The sequence below is a fragment of the Anguilla anguilla genome, chromosome 4, assembly GCF_013347855.1.
Source record: "Anguilla anguilla isolate fAngAng1 chromosome 4, fAngAng1.pri, whole genome shotgun sequence".
Classification (NCBI taxonomy): domain Eukaryota; kingdom Metazoa; phylum Chordata; class Actinopteri; order Anguilliformes; family Anguillidae; genus Anguilla; species Anguilla anguilla.
Window position 1 is genome coordinate 47,599,333 of NC_049204.1, and position 18,879 is coordinate 47,618,211.

Genomic DNA, 18,879 nt, shown 5'->3' on the forward strand with positions numbered 1-18,879 from the left:
GAAACACAGGTTCGATATGGTGTTTTGATATTTTGATGTATATATCGTGTAAGTTTGGGATTTTAGACTAATTTATGTTATTACTGTACTGAAGTTCACTTATTATCTGGTACGTTTTGGCATAAAAACCTAGGCAGCATAAGCCTGTACAGTATTTGCTATTCCAGTAACAGAGAGAGAGAGAGGAGTGTGAGAGAGAGAAGAAAGCGAGAGGACTGGGATACAGCATTGATTTGAAATGCATCTTTTAAATTTAGCTTTGAGCCTTTCTCTATGATGGGAGAGAGAGTGGGGGAGTGAGCGTGTTTTATATCTGCAGCTGCGGGTGGACAGTGTTCGTGGTGTTTTTCTCTGATTGTGGACCTGCAGGTGGGGGGTTGTGGGTCTCTGTGATGGCTGGTGCTGGCTGTAGGGGAAAGCCCTGGATAAATGGTGCTTCGGTAAATTGCTCTTGCCTTCCTAGCTCAGAGGGCCGTCCTTGCTGTCCCCTGATTATCATAGATCCAGCCCCGCGCGCTCCGGGTGCGGAGGGGCTACGGTCTCATCGATCGGACCCGTCTCGCGCCGCAGCTCTAACCTTCGGCGTGCCTCAGATGCGGCGCTTCTTCGAAGGCCGCGCCGTCCCCGACGTCTCCAGGTGGCGCGGAGCTGACTCTGCCCTGTTTACGCACAATGTCACGCTGCGGAGGGCTCGCGCGCTACACCGTGCTGCGGATGGGTTCGCGTCCCGTTTGCTTCCATTATGTTCTGCAGGTGAAATGTATGAAAAGATCCCCCCCCCCCCCCTCCTCCCCCAACCCCAGTTAAGTGCTTCCCATATTTGATCTGACACCTGACTTGACAGGGAACGGTGTGCAGGCAAATAGAACTGGTGATTGCTTTTGAAACGGTCTTCACTTCAGCGCTGAGACAAGTATGTTTGTCACTGCTGTTGCTAGTCCTCAGTGCAAAAAGCAGGGAATGTATGCAATAGACGGTTCTGTTTTCTTGTGTCGCGGCGTCTTGAGAATTCACGCTTACGAGCCAACGGAACTGCATATTTTAGCTATGATAATTTTTCGTGAGTCATACAGCATTATCTTTCATTTTTATTCATTTCAAATTTTGAGACGTGGTATTGTTGAGCTGGTGGGTGAAAGAGGAAGTGAAGAAGTGAGTGGGTGAATGATTGGGTGGGGGCTATATCTAAAGAGGTCGGCATACAGAATGATTGTTTTTTTATTTGATATGGATAGCACAATACAAATTCTAAACTACATACCGATTTTACTATTATCAAATGTGTTATACCAGGGTGATTCTATCGTGCTAATTTATAACACCCAAGTGTAAATTGGCTTTTTGGAGAGCAAGAAAGGGAAGACGTTGAAACGAGTAAAGAAGTAAGGAAAAACATAATCTGTTGCTGGGTGACTTTGCAAGTGAGTGTCTGTCACGTACTGTTGCAATTTTGAAGTGAGAATATTCAGAACAGACTGAATATCGTGTTATATCTGACTGTCTGTGTACTGGTTGTACCCATCATTGTAGCCATGGGTGTATTTCATTAGCCTGCTGGTTAACACCACAGCTCTGAACAGCAACAGGTACTCTAGTTTTACTGTTGACCATCAGTGCAAGCATGGGCATGATCCAGCTGAGCACAGTGCCCTCTGTCCTGAGAGACCCCTTGGTTCTCAAGGACCTGATGAATTGGCTCTCAGTAGACACTGAGATCCATTCCATCAGGTCAACTTTATTTGCTGTCCAGCTCATTGGCCGCTCCCACAAAGTAATCTTCTCACAGCAGCCAGAGCAATGCAATGCAGCGTCGTCTGTTGTCCTCACCACCTGATTCTACTTCAATCAAGGTCTTGATTAATTGATAAGTAGAATCAGGTGCCTTAGTGCTGGGCTAAAACACAAGCCTGCACCCACATTGGCTCTTTTTTGATAAGATTATACACCCCTGACCGATTCTGTGGTAACCTGGGGCGTGTAGTGCCAGTCAGTGGCAGTTTGGGCTACGCAGCTTCAGCCAGACTTCAGCTGTTAAATTAATGCTTCACACAACTTGGTCTACATACCAACTGTTTGTGTGGACACTGTTTGGGTTTCATGCTGGTACTGGAGATACAGTACTGAGCCCTAAGACAGGAGAGCTTGCTTTTTGTTCTGGGCACACTGCACTTGTTTGTTTTCTGTGATGTTCAGGGGAAAGTTTTCGAATATATGCGTTTGTGAGTTCAACTTTTTTTTTTTTTTTTTTGTACAAGACTTGGCCGGTGGGTAAGAACACAAGGTGAATCTTGCATATTCCTCTAACCACACTTGAACGACAGGGCAAGAGCATTCCACCATCTATGCACTGAACTGCCATTCTTCATTCCTGTGTGATTCACAATGTAATCCTGAGAAGCACATCACAAATTCCCCAGTTTCCATTCATCATTTTTTGATAAAGACAGTCTGAAACTACCTGGGAGGTTGTTGTGGGCATATAAAATCCATATCCATTGCGTATCATATCCTGCATGTTGCACCAGTATTCTGGAACCACTGATACACTCTATATGTTTCTGTCTGGCTGAGATTCTTCAGCAGTTGTTCTTATTTGTTGTTTAAAGACCCAGTGCAATCAATTCGCATTGGTCCACTTCGTGAGATGGACCAACAGCCTGGATCGCTGTGGTCAGTCTGCATCCACCTTTTTGGCCACAACTGGAATCCTGTCGGTCATAAGCTGAAAGATATGAATTAATTTTCCCCCTCAATAACCTAAACCAGTCTCTGGCATGAACATGTCATTAATGTCCCATTAACACCTTCCCAGGCTGCCATATTCAGTCCTGTATTTCAGACCACTATTAATGGACCGTACCTGTAAAAATATGACATGACATACCGAGATGATGCCCCTTAATAAATACACAGTGACTCTTAATGAAAGCCACATATTTGAAGGACAAAATAAAGCTAAAGCAGTCATTTTTACACTTCCCTATGTAATTGTGGTGCCTGCAGATGAGAAGATTGTGTTTTTTTTAAATTCTTCCCTCTTTCATGTTAGAGAGCTCCTGAAATAGCATGAATAACCTTGCGTGCACATCTATAGAGGTCACTGATAACAATCACTGCCGTTTATACTATTTCAGGAATGGTATGCAGGTTCCCCTTCAGCTAGCATTGCCCCATTTCATTACACACGCATGAATAATTCACAGTAAATTTCTGCCATCTTCAAAAATGATGTCTTGTATTTACATCATAGAAATCCCCTGCAATGCATTCACATGCACAGTAGATTCCGCACCTTTAACACTTAATGCAGTGCTTACTGCATATTGCATGTTGCACTATGTGCTAGGTCCACATGAAGTAAATAAATATTTTAGCTATTTTTCAATCTGAAAATCATGCCATAAGAAGACTCATTAAAATGATAAATAAACATGTTTATTCAGCAACATAAATGTACACCCTGGTGTTATAATGGTAATATTTTCCATGATAATACTCTTAGATATTATTTACCAGTGATGTCAGTGTATTGCATAAAAATAATGCACATAAACTATACAGTGTCTATTGCACGTAAATTAAAAAGTAAACTAAAACTAGATCAAATTGAATGGTAAATGGTGTTGCACAAAGATGACGTCTTTTTATTCCTCAGTTATCTGCCATACGGTGCAAATATTATTTCAGCATGTTTATTCTTGCTCAAATATGACACATTTCAAAGTGACAGCTTATGTACTTTTCAGAAGGAATTTCTGTGTACTTTTCAGAAATTCAAAAGGAAGAAAACCTTGTGGGTTCAAGTGAGAGAAAGACCTCTCTGTGATCTGTTTTGTACATGAAAGTAGAATTATTGTGGAAATGACTGTGAACTGACAGGGAAAGGGAACATGAACAGACAGGATTTATGATTCAGTGTGCTGTCGACAAACTGCTGACCTATGCTATTGGTGCTTCGCTGCCTGAGCTGAAATATTTTTTGCTCATGTGAACCAAACCCAAAGACTCCCCTTTGAACGTTCTTACAAATATTCCTGTTTCACTGGTAATTCAGTTCACCATGTCAATTATGCGCTGCTTTGACTGTTGTTTATTTGATGGGATTTTATTATTTACTGAATGTTGTTTTCTGCCATACTTCCTGCCTCTTGGCAACAGCTATAAGAGGAAACCTAGTTCCGCCACAAATGCTATTGATCCGGCAATAACTGTCATATTCACTCACAGAATGCAGCATTGAGTTGAAATACATCATACATCATTGAAATTTAGTTTTATTTGCCAATGCTGAGACTTTCTATATATCTAGAGAGAGAGATATGGAGGTAGTAGAGTCTTTTAGTTATTCTTCATCTACTGTATCAAGGTCCATCCGTGGTCCCGAATACCCCAGAGTGCTCTGTCCTCGGAGACTGGCTTCTGTCATCCTCCGTCTCCCATCCGTCACATCCATCCAGCTGGAGCGTCTCTGAATGGAGAGCTTCGGTGGGGCTTTGTGTGCTGCGGCTCGGGCCACCCCAGTGCTCGCTGTGTTTGGAGCACACACAGGGTACCAGGATGTCAAAACATTCCATCTGAGAGGATGACGGAACCGAGTGACACAAGCAGTCCGTGGCAGAAAACGAGGAAACGCAAGACACGGCACTGAGGTCTTTATATAGCTCTCCAACACAGACATATGGTGCTGTGTGTTGTGCTGAATACCAGCGCATTGAATTCATTAGCGATCGCGGAAAGCTAATGCTGTCTCCTGCCGTATGCGTGACATGTTTCCGCTGCCATGCATGGAGGCGTAAATCCCAGAGAGCCTTCCGAATGCCAGCTGTAGGAGTTTGTATTTTTAATTATGAGGGGTTATTAAATTCCCCACATTTGAGACGGCACTATATTTGCATCCCTTGGGCCTCGCATGGCTCGTGGAGACGCCCTGAGCCTGTCAATCACAGCTTACCAGCGAGTGCCACCGGTGAAGTGTCAGCAGGACCGGGCAGGATGAGCGCTTTTAATTACCCTGTCATTTGGTTGAGCCGCTGTGAAAACGTATTAGGTGTTCTGCTGCCCACAAAACCCACCAGAGTAAAACATTAAAATAATTAAAAATAAAAAAATGAAGTAGGCTAAAGGGACTCTCAATGACAGATGAACTGAAATGAGCTTGAGGGAAAATTAGAGAGCAGACCTTCACTGTTTCTCAGCTTTTTGCTGGGGAGGCATTAACTCTTAATGCAGAGACCCTGCATTTGCCTTGGCAGGCAGGCTGTTGAGTTTTGTCAAGTTCTACAATAGAAGTGGGGACAGCATATCTGCTGTTGAATAAGGGTTTTCCAACACTTTTAAAAAAAAAGTTCTCTACCTGCTGGCAATCTGAATGCTATGTTGTGATGATTTATTTTCTATTTGTGTGTACTGAATCAACTTTTTTTTTTTTTTAGCAAATACAGAAACCAGAATGCAAGATCTTGCCAAGTCCCAATCTAAACACTCACTTCAATACTTTCTAAAAAAAAATGTGTTATTAATCAGCTTTAAAAATTCTAATCAATGTATAATTATCATGGTAAAGTGCCCAGTGTTAGCTAATTCAACTTCAACAAAGTTTGAGTGGACTCATATAAACTCTGTAAGAGTTCAACACAGAAAATTTGACTGTGATCCCTACTTGAAGTTTTTTTATTTATTATTTATTTTTAAATTATTTTCACTGGCATGATTAAGTAGTACTTAGTAACAAAAAAATAAAACAGCCCCTCAGTCTTTGGTCTAGCTTGTGTAACGTGCTTCTGCAGAACCAGCCTGGACACGACAGCACTGCAGTGGATAAGGTTTGGTGATTTAAATGGCAATCACCGAATGATGTTCTGTTCTAACCAATGCCTGACCGAGCCTCTGTTCTCCTGTGGTTACTCTGGTGTTTTGACTGGACACCAGCCAGTGTTAGCACACTGCACACCCTGTATCTGTCTGCTGAACACACACCTGAACACTAGGAGCCACAGCCTTTGCTCGGCAACAACTTTGATCCCGATTAAAACTTTGCACCTCCTTACCACTGTGCAGTGCAACAACTCGCTGTTCCAAAAGAAAACATTTGCAACTTGTTGTCTGAAAAAAAATCCATTATTTCCGAGAATGAATCTAGTCAGGGGAAATCAGGCCTGCTTCATTTACTCTCAGAGGTCCCATTTCATATCCCCGTTCTGCGTAAAACTGGTAATTATCCTAGCTGTTCTTTGCTCCACTCAGCCTAGTTAGCTGTGACGGCCATTATCGCAGATCAAATAATCGGGGCCCAATGCGTTGTCAGTGTGTGAAAGTTCGGCTGTAGAACTGCATTATTTTCCTTCCTCATATTTGTGGAGACGGAGCACCCTGTGCCTCAGGAACAGGCCAAGCCCTAATTGTCTGTGGCACCCATTCAAAGGCCTGCCAAGGCCAGCTCCAGGTTGCCACAGTCTCAAAGCCAAGTAGAGCCAGTCTTAAACATCAAAAGCTTTCACAGAGGTTGATACCACGTACATCCTGCATGCAAATCTCTTTTCCTCTCTGCCTTTGTCATTTAAATTCCCATTTCATTGCTGCTGTGGAATATGAACCCATTATTTAACCTTTCAGAAATGAATGGCGCCGTAAAATTACAAGATGCACTGTAGTGAGCTCCCAGTTTGAAATTTTCATGACTTGAACTCTAAAGCAAACCAGCCCTCTGTGAATGAACAAATTAACTTTTTTTAAAAAACAACTCAACGCACAGTGCAGCTATTTACCTTTTTATGCGGCATATCACATTGCCGAATTGCCTGTATGATCCCTCCTGGGGTTTCATCTGATGGCGTGTAGGTCCAGTGCAGTTTGGTCTAGCCTCATCACATGCAGCCAGCGCAGTGTGTTTGAGTGCAACACCATACTGGCTGCATAGCATTTGCGATAATGCTGTGTGATAATGGTCTGTTGTATCTGTTCTTCTTGTACAGACAAGATTTATGTTGCAGAGAATTTGTCATTTATTGCCAATATGGAAAAATGGACAGATATCATCAGTTTATTGTCAGTTATCAGATTATTTAGTTCTGGTTTTGTTAATTTGACAGCTATATGTGCTGTGCATAGTCAGTTGTCAATGCTACTGTTGGTGTGAAGGAACATTTATTATTTATTATCAAGATATTGATTTTTATTTAGCCTGTTTTCATATTTCATACTTGGTCTGGTAGGTTTACACCACTGCAGTGTGCTCTCACGGATGGGAGATTTCCATTCAACTTCTCAGATCTAGGTACCCTTATTTACATAATTTGTAACTTGCAGTCAGTCTGTATATAATTCTTAAATTTAGAATTAACTCTCAATTAGAATTAGAAATCACAAAGCTGAAATCTTGAAGTTGTTGTGTAATCATCATAGTCTCTTCACACACAGGATGTTCACATACTTGCAGCTTGCAGACGGTCTATGGAGGCATAGCTCATGTGTTGAATGTGCATAATTCTCAAGTGTAATGTTGTGTTCAATGTTTTAAGAAACCAAGATGCCAGAAAACTATGGTTAATTCATGGTAAATGATTACATAAGCACTGTAGTCGCGCACAGATGCTATGTACCACCTTGGGAACTTGTGTGGAAACAAGACTTACTGTATTTTGCCTGTTTGTAGTATTTATATTTCTCCTGCAGAAATGTTTGTGCAGGTATTGCACTTCTCTAATGTGACAGTATTGTGCAAACAGCTGCTCTTCAGTGGAGAGCTGGAGTACAAAGGATCCCTGGAAGCACTGTTTCATTAGCATGTGTATGATGCCTGTTGTCACCCAGTGAACAAGTGCAGAGGCATTAAAGCATCATTCACCCCCGCATGGGGAGGTGCAGTGCAGTGGAGTCAGAAGGACAGATTACACTGGCATAAATAACCAGGATACTCCAGCATGGGGCTGCTGAGCCTTGTGTTTACAGTGTGAGATAACCCCCAAAAACTGCAATGACAACACTGAATCATTTTCTGAGGTCGGCTTCTTCTCTTATTCATCACAGAGGCTTCGCTTGTGCTGTGGCCCTCTCTTGATCTCACGTAATGGGCAAAAAGTCCCTGTGGATTTGAAGAATTGTGCTGTTGGTTTTCCAACAAGTGTCCATGTCATTAAAAACAAATGAATTCAGATGACGTCCAGGGTGCGTTCTGGCTTTGCCAGTAGAGACTGAAAGCCAGGGAGACTGTAGCACGTTTCCCCGCCATTCCCTCGAAGAGGCATCAGAACGTGCAACACGTTTTCACGATGTCATACCGTCCCCGCAGTGGGGCTCTTCTATTACATAAATGTCCTGAGAAAATGTTAGAGTTGCTTTGTCAAAACTGCGGAAGAAAGGCGTTTATTTTTTTGATGGATTTGAGATGCAGCGAGATGTCGGAGAGCTGGAACAACGTCGCGGCCGGCTGCTTTCGCGCCTGTTCTTCACGCCCTTTTTCCCCCCTAAACATTCCCATTTGAACTTTATTACGGAGTTCTTGGGGGCAGGCCGGCTTATCGAGTGGGGCCGCCTTCAAAAGAGGAATGGAAATGGCCGGCTCCCCGCGGAGCGTGGCCAGAGCGCGCGAGATGGAGCTCCCCCTCCAGAGATGAAAGATAGCTTCAGCTCTCTGCCTCCTCATTGAACATTGCTCCACATGGACCGCACAGCCCGGGAATATAAAGTAAAAACGGCTTCTAGAAATAGTGTGGGGGGAAAAAAAAAAACCTCATATAAAATGAGAAAAATAAATGTTCAGAAACGGGAAATTTTCAGTATTAGTCACTCGCTATGCAAATAGTCACCTGTATGAATAAAATAGAATACAAATCTGTGCTTTAAGAAAATATTGTACCAATATCAAAGAACAAAGAAATGAATTGCAAGCCAATAGACATTTAAAATGTTGGTGTCTTTATATTTACTAGCATTGTGCCACTGGGCACCTCACAGATGTGTATTTATGTGTTATGTGAAGTGTTCCAGAAATACATAATGATTAGCCATGGGTCTTGGCTGAAAGAGAACTGAGAGCACAGCAGTAATAGCAGATTTTTGATTAATTTATTTTATAACTGACATTTTAACATGTGCCCTAAAAGCGTTGTTACCGTAATTGGAGGCTGAAATGTTGCTTTTGACACTGTGGCATGGAAATTGAAGGCTTTTTTAGGAAAGAGCCAGGATAAAATTGTTGTGTAAATCTATCAAAATATATTCATAGTGGATCAAGCTAGGGAAATTTGAAATATAAGAAAACATAATAAGAAAATGTTTTTTCTTTTCCTTTAGCCTGAAAATAGACATGATTCTGTAGAAGGGAGAATGAGGTCTAGATTTGTTCACCTAAATCCATACATAATTGTGGAAGTGAGGAGGGAATTTGTCATTTTGACTTTGAAAATGTACTGGGTTCCGGGTAACAGTGAAGGTTAACAGTGTGTAACTGGCTGACTTAAAAAAAAAAAAAAAATTTTAAAACCTATTTGACTTTTTATCCTGAAAACGAGTAGCTCTGGGCCGACAACATCTTGGTGCTTCATAAAAAACCAAACCTAATTTGTTGCCGTTGTTACCAGGAGCCACTTTTGCGATAAAAGAACAGAATGTCAGTCTGGAATGTTCTGCCTGCTCATCCAGCTTTGGCCTCACTGTGGGTTCCACTCTGCCTGCTCTGTGCTCTGGGGGATGACTGCTCATCTGTGATTGGTTGAGGGGCCCATGATCCAGGTGAAGGTGACCCAATGGGCTGAGAGGAGGGTGGAGTGGTGGCTCCGGGCGGCTCTTTGATGGAATTTCAAAGGACTTGTCTCTGCTGGGCTTGTCTTCCGCAGCTCCCCTACTGTTACTGTCCAATTATAAATTTGACCCTCTGTTACCTCAGGTTTCTTTTTATGGATTGTATTCATTGTAATTACGTCAGGGAAACTTCATTCAGTTCAGCAACCCTGCAGAAATGTTCTTGGAATTTTACAGTTATCAAGGAAATATGGTCAAGAGTCAGCTTGCCAAGTTTTTCCCCACATCACAGGCCCTGGCCTAAAATGTAATCACACAGTTGGCTGATCACCTTGTCAAAAATGTGCCATGTTGTCTTGGATTACAGATCAGCTGTACAGTTAATATTGCATTGTTATACAGCCACCACCTCCCATCTTATCCTTTATTAAAGTGGCAGATCGCATGCAATGATATTACATTTTTGAAAAAACGGTTAAGGAGAAATTATATTTCCAAACAATTAATGAGCTGGAAAGAAACATTGACTTATGGTGTTTCGATAAACTCTACCTATGCGTTGCTGAGGGGGTGAGTCTTGGCCTTTACTTTTGTCCTCTCCCACAGCTGTGTCACATAGGTGGCATATTTGCCCAGGGGACAGAGCCTGAGCTGTGGCCGCCCGGCCTGTTTCGTACTGCCGCACAAACAAGGAATTAGCATTTATTTGTTTACGCCCATTGAAGTTTAGCTGCTGAGGGGGCACTTCATTAGCTATGAGTGCACTGCACCAGGCAAGAGTAGCCCGAGGCCTCCATTAACAGCACGGAATGATCTGAGGAGATTCAGAGCTGCCCAAAACGCACTGATTTCTATGGTGCATCGTACCATTCTTTAGCGCTGTGCATGCTGTCTGAATGAGCCCCGCCCCCCCCCATCCCTCAGGGTCCCCCCCCCCCTCCTGGGCCCCCCAGAGGCACCATGGAACCATGTTCCCTCCACACGCACAGGATGAGGCCACTGTGCCACAGCCCATGGCAGTGCCACCACCTTCCTCTCATCTATAATTAGTGGTGTCCCTGAGATGCTCCCTCACTAATTTACCTTCCTGTCCCTCTTTTGTTGGTTCCTTCCTGCCATGACACCCCTCCTTCTCAGGAGAGACCTTTCGTTTTGGTTCTAGTTGGCTGAGTAACAGGAAGTGTAGTTCGTTGGTAATGTCTTAAGTTGCATTTGGATATAACTAATACATGTACATATACATATTCATGTTAATATTCAAATATTTAAAAGTACATTTAAAAGTCACAATGAAAACCTGAGGGGGTAATTTCCCTCTTTTGAAGGTGTTTCTGTACTGGAGTGTGAAAATGCAAGGTTGAGTTTCCTGCCTGTGAAACAGCTGTGTGAAGACGTGTGTGTGTACAAGCTGTTCTGGATGAGCAGTGTGCAAGGACGTCTTCTCCTGTACTGCTATATGCCCAGAGGCAACCTCCAACTGCCCCAGCTGCCCCTTCTGCCCCTCCCTTTGGAATGGCCTGAGGCTCCTGGCTCATTGGCCCTCCTTCGCCTGGACAGCAGCTACGATGTTCATGTTTTCCCTCCTGTGGACAGACAGCGATTCTGTGAAGCACCGATAATAAGCATCCATGTGAAATAAGACCGGTGGAGCAGCGGTACGGCAGAGACCCTGCTGTGCTACCAGCTCTGATCAGCAGCTTCGCTCTCAAAGAACAGGAAGGTGCTTCAGGGTCTTCACAACGCCCGCGTGCTCTCTTAAAAGCAGTTATTTTCAGAGGCCCGCCTCCTCTTCTCTCTTTATTTTGGAAGCGGCATTATAACGGGTCCGGGACCCGTGATGTAGTTAATCAGAGTGATGCAAAGCAGGACAGAAGCAGGTGCAGTGGTGTGTGCGTGAACACCGCTCTGCCCGTGAGCAACACAGCCAGCCTCAGGTCTGTGTATTAGGCTGCAGCTGCAGGGCCAGCAGTCACAGGCAGTGGAAACCGTTCCCCTGCAGTCAGGCCAATGACAGGCTGCTTCTTCTTCACGGTGACCTACGGTGTTTACTCAGTGTGATGAAATGGGCTAAAGGGATATGGAATCGACCAATAGTGCCTGTAGTATCTGAGGAGATGCTTGAGTGATCTAATCCACAACCATGTCTATAACGTTTGTGAGCGCACACCTTCTTGTGTGTGTGCATGCATGTGTGTGTGAGTTTTTTTTTTTTTTTTTTTTTTTTTTTTTGGTTTGCTGGAATATTTGGTTGTTTTTGAAGTTTTGCTAATTTTGTCATGACATGATTAATGTGAACAGAATGTCACTTTTCATCATGTTTTAGTAATGGATTTGAACGCAGCGTTTCTGCGGAGCATGGCTGAGGTAGTCAATAGCAGTTTGAAAATGGGAATTTAAAAATGATCGCAGTGTCATATGGGAATTAATGCCTGCCTCCTGGGGGAACGGTCAAGATTCGGACAGGAAGTGGTGATGGGCTCCGCCCACATGGATGTGTCCCATGATGCAATTGATGGCAAAATATGCAGAGCTGGCAGCATTGATCAGGCCCGTCCCATGACTCTCTCGCCATTACATTGTGTTCTGTATCCACATAAGGGGAAGATCAGCCACAGTGCGTACTGCACCCACAGAAGAGAAAGGAGATCAGCCACAGTGCGTACTGCAGTCACAGACGAAGGAGATCAGCCATAGTGTGTACTGTGCCCACAGAAGAAGGAGATCAGCCACAGTGTGTAGTGCACGCACAGAAGAAGGAGATCAGCCACAGTGTGTACTGCACCCACAGAAGAAGGAGGTCTGCCTCTGTGTGTACTGCAACCACAGAAGAAGCAGATCAGCCATAGTGTGTACTGTTCCACAGAAGAGGACTGGAGAGAATGGAATTTACCAGCCTCAGGAAGTCCTCTTAAACCCAGGGATGGAACAGGGAGAAGCTCAAACACAAACGAAACATTTACTGGGTAAACCCTCAGTAAAACTTCTTCCAGAATTTAATAAGTAGCCGACTAAATTTTCATAGGCTGAATTATTCTCAGCTGTTCACAACATATTACAGTATATAATTCCTGGTCCTGTCTAAATGTTGCATGGCTTTGACCAAACCTCTAAACATTTTCCAACCAAGTAAAATCAGATCTGGAATCAAGAAAATGGGTTTTAGGAACCTGACTGTGTGCTGTACACTGTCTTTCTGTGTTTGTGCATGAAGGACGTTAATAGAGATCGGACTGATTGTGGCAGTCGACCACCACATCCAGATTTTGTCTGACTAATTTATTTAGACTTTGGAGAGCTATTTAAGTGCACTGCTTCAGACAGACAGTCTAAAAACATTTTCTGCCCCACCCACATCCCCCCAAACCATAATTCCTTGCAGGCGTCTGTACTCAAGATGATTGCTATTTCCGTCTTTTCCAAACGAAGGGCTGCAAAACACAATGTAGCAGCCTCAAGATGCACTGTTTATTTGTGCCCACATGAAGCTGATTGAGGATGATAGCATTTGAGCCCTTTTGAGAATTACTCGGGGTTCACAGTTTCATCAGTAAGTAATGTCTTTAATAACAGCCACCCCCTCTGGGCCCAGACATCAGTCTTCAATTTGTTCACTTCCAGTGCACCCCACTTTCTGCTTGCCTGCTCCCATTTGTTTGTAAAAACTAACATTTACATAAGCTTTTGCATAAATGTGTCATTTATTTTAGCATTTAAAAAAATATTTTGGTACTTAGTGGATTCCATTTTCCAGGGTGACTTAAATACTGCAAATTCCACTCCCGGTTTATCATTTCAGACATAATTTTTGTAGCGTGAGGAGTTCCGGAACACACACAATACCTGTTTATACTGTACCTCTTCTGTACAATGCTAGTCTCATTAACTGTCCTTTTCTAGATATTATGTTGATGAGTCAGATTTCTACGCTTTCTGGTCTATGTGGAATCCATTGCTGACTTTCCCATAAAAATAAAAATCATTCATTTGCTGCCATTAAGATGGTGAAATTTGTGCCCACGGTTGTAATGCTGTCATGTTCGCATGTGTTGTGTAAAAAGAGTTCAACCTCTTGAAAAATGTTAAGAGGGCTTAATTATTTTTATATTTCCTCAGAAAACACTCTGAAATATTTGGTGGTTAAACGACTTATTTGATCTTCCATAAAGCACAGACGCAATTTGAATTATTTGAATTCATTACAAGATTCAGAATGTCAATTATGTTAATAGTTCCGTTTTTGCCGCAGGAAGTGCAAACTTGGCAGGACCACAGAGCTCTTTTCACTCGTAATGCATATTTTATTTAAATCCTGTTCAGATGTGCATATAGTTAGTGCGGAGCGAGTGATGCCATTGCCTGCCTTGTGTGTATTTTACCACACTTCTCAGACCGCACAAAAACTGTGATGGAGAGTAATTCTGAGAAGCGAGAGGGGAAAAACACACAGCTGGTCTCGTGCAGCCAGAAGGGTGAATTCCGTGCATGTGAAGCCTGCTTATTCTTTATTAGACCTCCGGATCCTCTGCCTCAGTGGTTTAGGTTCCACTCCATTTTAAGGTTTTTGAGGGACTTTTTCCTCTCTTCTCCTGACAAAACGAAAAATGGGTCTGGCGAGAGGTATTGCCTGGAAATGCAAATGACAGCTAAAGCAGTGACCATCTGCTACTGAGCTGAATTGTTCTTACACCAGCTGCTTTACTTTAGAGTGTGGACATTTATAATTTGCACTCAGTTTCACCAGCAAAATCACAGTGACACACCAGGCAAACACAGATGTCTGTAGGCTGGTAGAATGTAGGTGGTGTGTATTATCCACCGGTAAAGAAATTGCATTAAAACCCTAAACCAACATAGTCACTTATTAGGGTGCTGGGCCAGTGCCGAGTTTGAGGCAGTCAGCTGGACTGAGTATAGGCAGCTTACAGTCAGTTCATCTGCAGCAGCTTTCCTGGTTTTCCCGTGTACTTCAAATTAATGCAGAGACATTTTGATCACAGAGCTTGCGCTTCTGTTCGCTGATGCCCTTCGCTGATGGTGAGTTCCACATTGGCATCGCTTTAGATGCTGTCGCTCACTAACGCCAACAAACAAGCTGTCTTGTTTGCAAAATCTGGCACTGAACAAGCCCAGCATTCATCTCTCTTTCAAAGTCACCAAGGTCTCTTGTTGCCATGCTAGCCTCAATTACAGTAAACCAGGCCTGTCCACCATTTTTGTATGTGTGATTCCATGGTCTGAAGACTCATCTCTTCAGACTATACCTGAACTAACTGCCACCACTCTGCGAATCATTTCACTTAAATACCCCTCTTTCATGCCACTCATGTTACATGTACCTCCATTCCAGCACTTATTGTAATTTAAATTGTAATTTGTATTTTCGTCATAATATTGTACTGTAGCTTGTACTTCCTCCTAGTTTGACTTGGCATAAGTTAGGTCAGAATAATGTTCACTGCGTGAACTGATCAGTGTTCTTGGCTATGAATAACTGTACAAAATGGGTATTATACTTTATCGAACCGTGTTTTGTAGTTCCAATAACCTTGATATGCACTTTTGTGCGTAGCTTTGGATAAAAGCATCTGCCAAATAAATGTAATGTAATGATGGGACATTTTTCGTTAATTAAGGGTGAGCCATGTCTGTGTGGTGGCCTTTGCATATACTTCCAGTCCCTCATTTACCCACGTTTTGTGTTCAGTAACTACACATGTGCAATGTTATTGTAACGTTTAAATATGAACCTATACAGCTGATATACTGTGCATCTCCTATCAGACAGTTACTGAATTCATAAATGAGGCTGAAAATGTGACTCTCTTGCAGGCGTGCACACTTGTTCAGTATCCTATGCTAATTTTCATGTTTTCGCACATAATCCACAATATACGGTCTTAATGTAAGGTTTGCTACTGAATCAACATAAATATCTTATTCTAAAAGGTTATGCATAGTCTTTATTTGATGTGCTTAGTTCTTTAGGTGCTGCTTTATTCACAGTTATACAGGCAAGAAGAATACCTTTTCACTTCAAATATTTTCTGTAGCTATTCTTAGCCATTCCTGAAACCTAAATAGCCTGGAGCTGAAATTAAAAACACAGAAACACTCTGACTGAGGACAGATTATTGTGGAGAACACAATAAATCCAGTCAATACTCTCTCTCTCTCTCTCTCTCTCTCACACACACACACACGCTCTGTAATTCCCATATGAGATAAGGAAGCAGGGGATAAGTAGCATACATGCTGACAGTTAGACCGGTGATGTTTTTGAATTAATTTCCTCTGTGGTTCACGAACCTTGTTTTAACTATCTGATTAGTGTAAAATTGCATTTTTCAGCTCAGTTGCTCTGTTGCTTCCATTTTTAGAGCTATATTCAATCCATGTAGCATCCCTGAAATTCTTACATAGCTATTGCTACTTGGCACAAGGATTACAACCAGGAAGCTACAATTAATCTACAAGAAATTCTGCCTTGCTGAAAAGAAAGTAATTAAAGGTATACTATGAAGGATTTTGCAGCCCTCACACTTCCTTTGACGGTGCTACAAGCAAAATGTCAAGCAAAGAGGTGCATTAGTCAAAGATATTGAAAATAGCATTTTTAGCAACATGAATGATTCCATATAGATTGTAACAGTAATTAGGCAGTGTTGTAACAATCTTTACACTGAGTATACCCCTTAGCACGTGGGAACATCATACGGTAGCTACTCCGTTTTTCCTTATTTGGTATTTAGCTATTCTAGGCCCAGTTTCATTAGCTGGATAACTGTACTGAGTAAAACTTGAACACTCCCAAATCTGGAACATGGACTGAATAAGAGCTGTTCTCAGGGTCTTACTCCACGCAGTTATCTACCTAACTCTAATACTGCTTCCTGAAATATCCTCCTGGACATTGAGTGAGAATTGGGATGTAAACACGGAATCGGGTGTGGAATAAGTAACATTAGCAGGCCATAGGTCTGTCATAGCTAACTAATATACTTGTAAAGTGTATGACGTTTTTTATAAAGTTATTCGTAGCCTTTTCAAAGTTGTTTGCAGCATTGTTAGTGAAGTTGGCTGCATGTAACGTTAACTAGAAAGCATACATGCTGTATCGAATTAATTTCCCCTGATTGAAATAAATGTAGATTAATTACCGACTCCAAACTAGCTAATTTGCTACTTTAAACAATAACAGCAGTTCCCTTAGAGAAGAAGACAGATTGATAGAAGAACAGAATTCAATACAAAAGCTACCCAACCTCGGCACCTAGCTGCATAAGGTAACTAGCTATAAGTAACATTACCTACAGGTCTAAAAGAAAACCGGTCAACTGTGTGCGGCCTTTAATCCCCTTGGCAAACTTCAGGTGATGCCACCAAAGAAAAGTTTGACTCTAGTTTTTGAATGAGCCCCGTCGGTTTGTCTTTTTGCTTTGCTGTATCCAGGCTTCTTAGCATCTGTCATTGCAGCAAGCTAGCAACAAACACTTTGTTGGAACGTAATCCCAAACCACAGGTTCTGTAGCTACGCCCACCTCTCCCCACAAAGAAAAGTGCGCCATGCCCCAGAAACGTTTCAAATACATTTTAGAATAACAAATACCTAGGTAAAAGGTTCACAAATTCAGCAAAACTGAGTAAAGACATTTTTACGTCCTTGAAGTGTTTACTTTGCATGAATGCTGCCTTTCATATTGTATACTTCTGAAGATATTAGGTGGAGAAAAAAAGACTTTAAGATAAAAATGGAGAAAAATGCTTCACCGTCTACAGTGTTGCAAACATGGGATATGACCTGACTACAATATCACATCTGCTAGGCTACTATCACTACTTATTTTTGCTCCTTGTTGTATCATCATTGCCATTTACCCATCCATGTAGCTAGCATCACCCATAGTTACTTTTCTAACAATCTACACAGCTCAGTCGGTTATATCTAATTATATCTAATTAACTTAGAGTTTAGCATATCAGCTGGCTATCTTCATTTTATGGTTACACTGTAGTAAATGAAGAGAGAGTCAATAATGGTGCTGAGTAGGTGTTGTGAGCCATTACAGGATCTGGTTGTTCATTATATCAAAAGGATAAATGGTTCTTATTCCCAATCATTACTGTTTTTATTTCTATCTGTATAAATGTCAAAGAAACAAACCAAAGTCCTAAATGCCTAAAATATAGTTTTTATTGTAAAGGCAGCAGTGTAGCATAATGCGCTGTGAACAGGGCTTGTAACAGAGGTTGGAGGTTTGATTCCCTGGTGGGGCGTTATCATTGTAACCTTGAAGAAGGTACTTAACTGAAATTGCTTCATTAAAATGTCCGGCTGTATAAGTGGATTGCATGTTAGAGTAGACTTTAAGCTTTGTAAGTTGCTCTGGATAAGAGTGTCTGCTATATTCCTTAAATGTAATAATGTAATCTAAATCAATGTAAAAAAATGTGCATGGCCTATCTTCTTTTCACTCTGGTTCCACCATATGGATACAGTTTCCATCCCGGTATATGCGCTCACTTCATCTTCTCGACGTCCCTGTATGAGTGTATGGTACTGTGGGTCCAAATATCATTAGTTTGGTTGATTATTTTGTTGAATGGAAAGTGACACAGTGAATAAAGTGGTAATACTCTGTTGAACTTCCTGTGACACCAAGATGCCAAGCGTTGTTTCTGAAGGGGTACTGTCATGCAGCATAAGCAAAAAATACTGAGGTCTGCAGCGTTAAGCACAGTTGATATTATGCTTGTGGTTGTACAGTTAATTGTCCTGTCAGACCAACACATAGGGGCACCATCAGGGATTTTGGGCCCCATCAAAAGATCTCACATTGGATCCCACCAACCCAGAAAATGTAATATTTTTGGGGGTCTCTGTCAGTCAGTGTCCATTGAATCATTCTAACTCCCCCAACCCTCCCCTCTTGCAGTATCCATGCCAACACAATCTGCCATTCATCCTCAGCTTCCCAGCCTATGTTTATTAGCAGAATTCAGAACAAAATTAGACTAAATCAACACATGTTGGTTGCTAATTGGATTCAAATCCCTTCCAACTTCTGTGAGGGTTGAAAGGTGATTGAAACCCCAAAAGAACCAATCAGAATCCTGCCTGGTACAGACTCAGCATATGCTTCA

The 18,879-nt window shown here is 42.2% G+C and overlaps 1 protein-coding gene across 3 annotated transcripts in view; it reads left to right on the plus strand.

The window, feature by feature from the left end:
• myrip (myosin VIIA and Rab interacting protein) overlaps nucleotides 1-18,879 on the plus strand; it is a 118,457-nt gene that overhangs the window by 67,429 nt on the left and 32,149 nt on the right. The window lies entirely within an intron of this gene.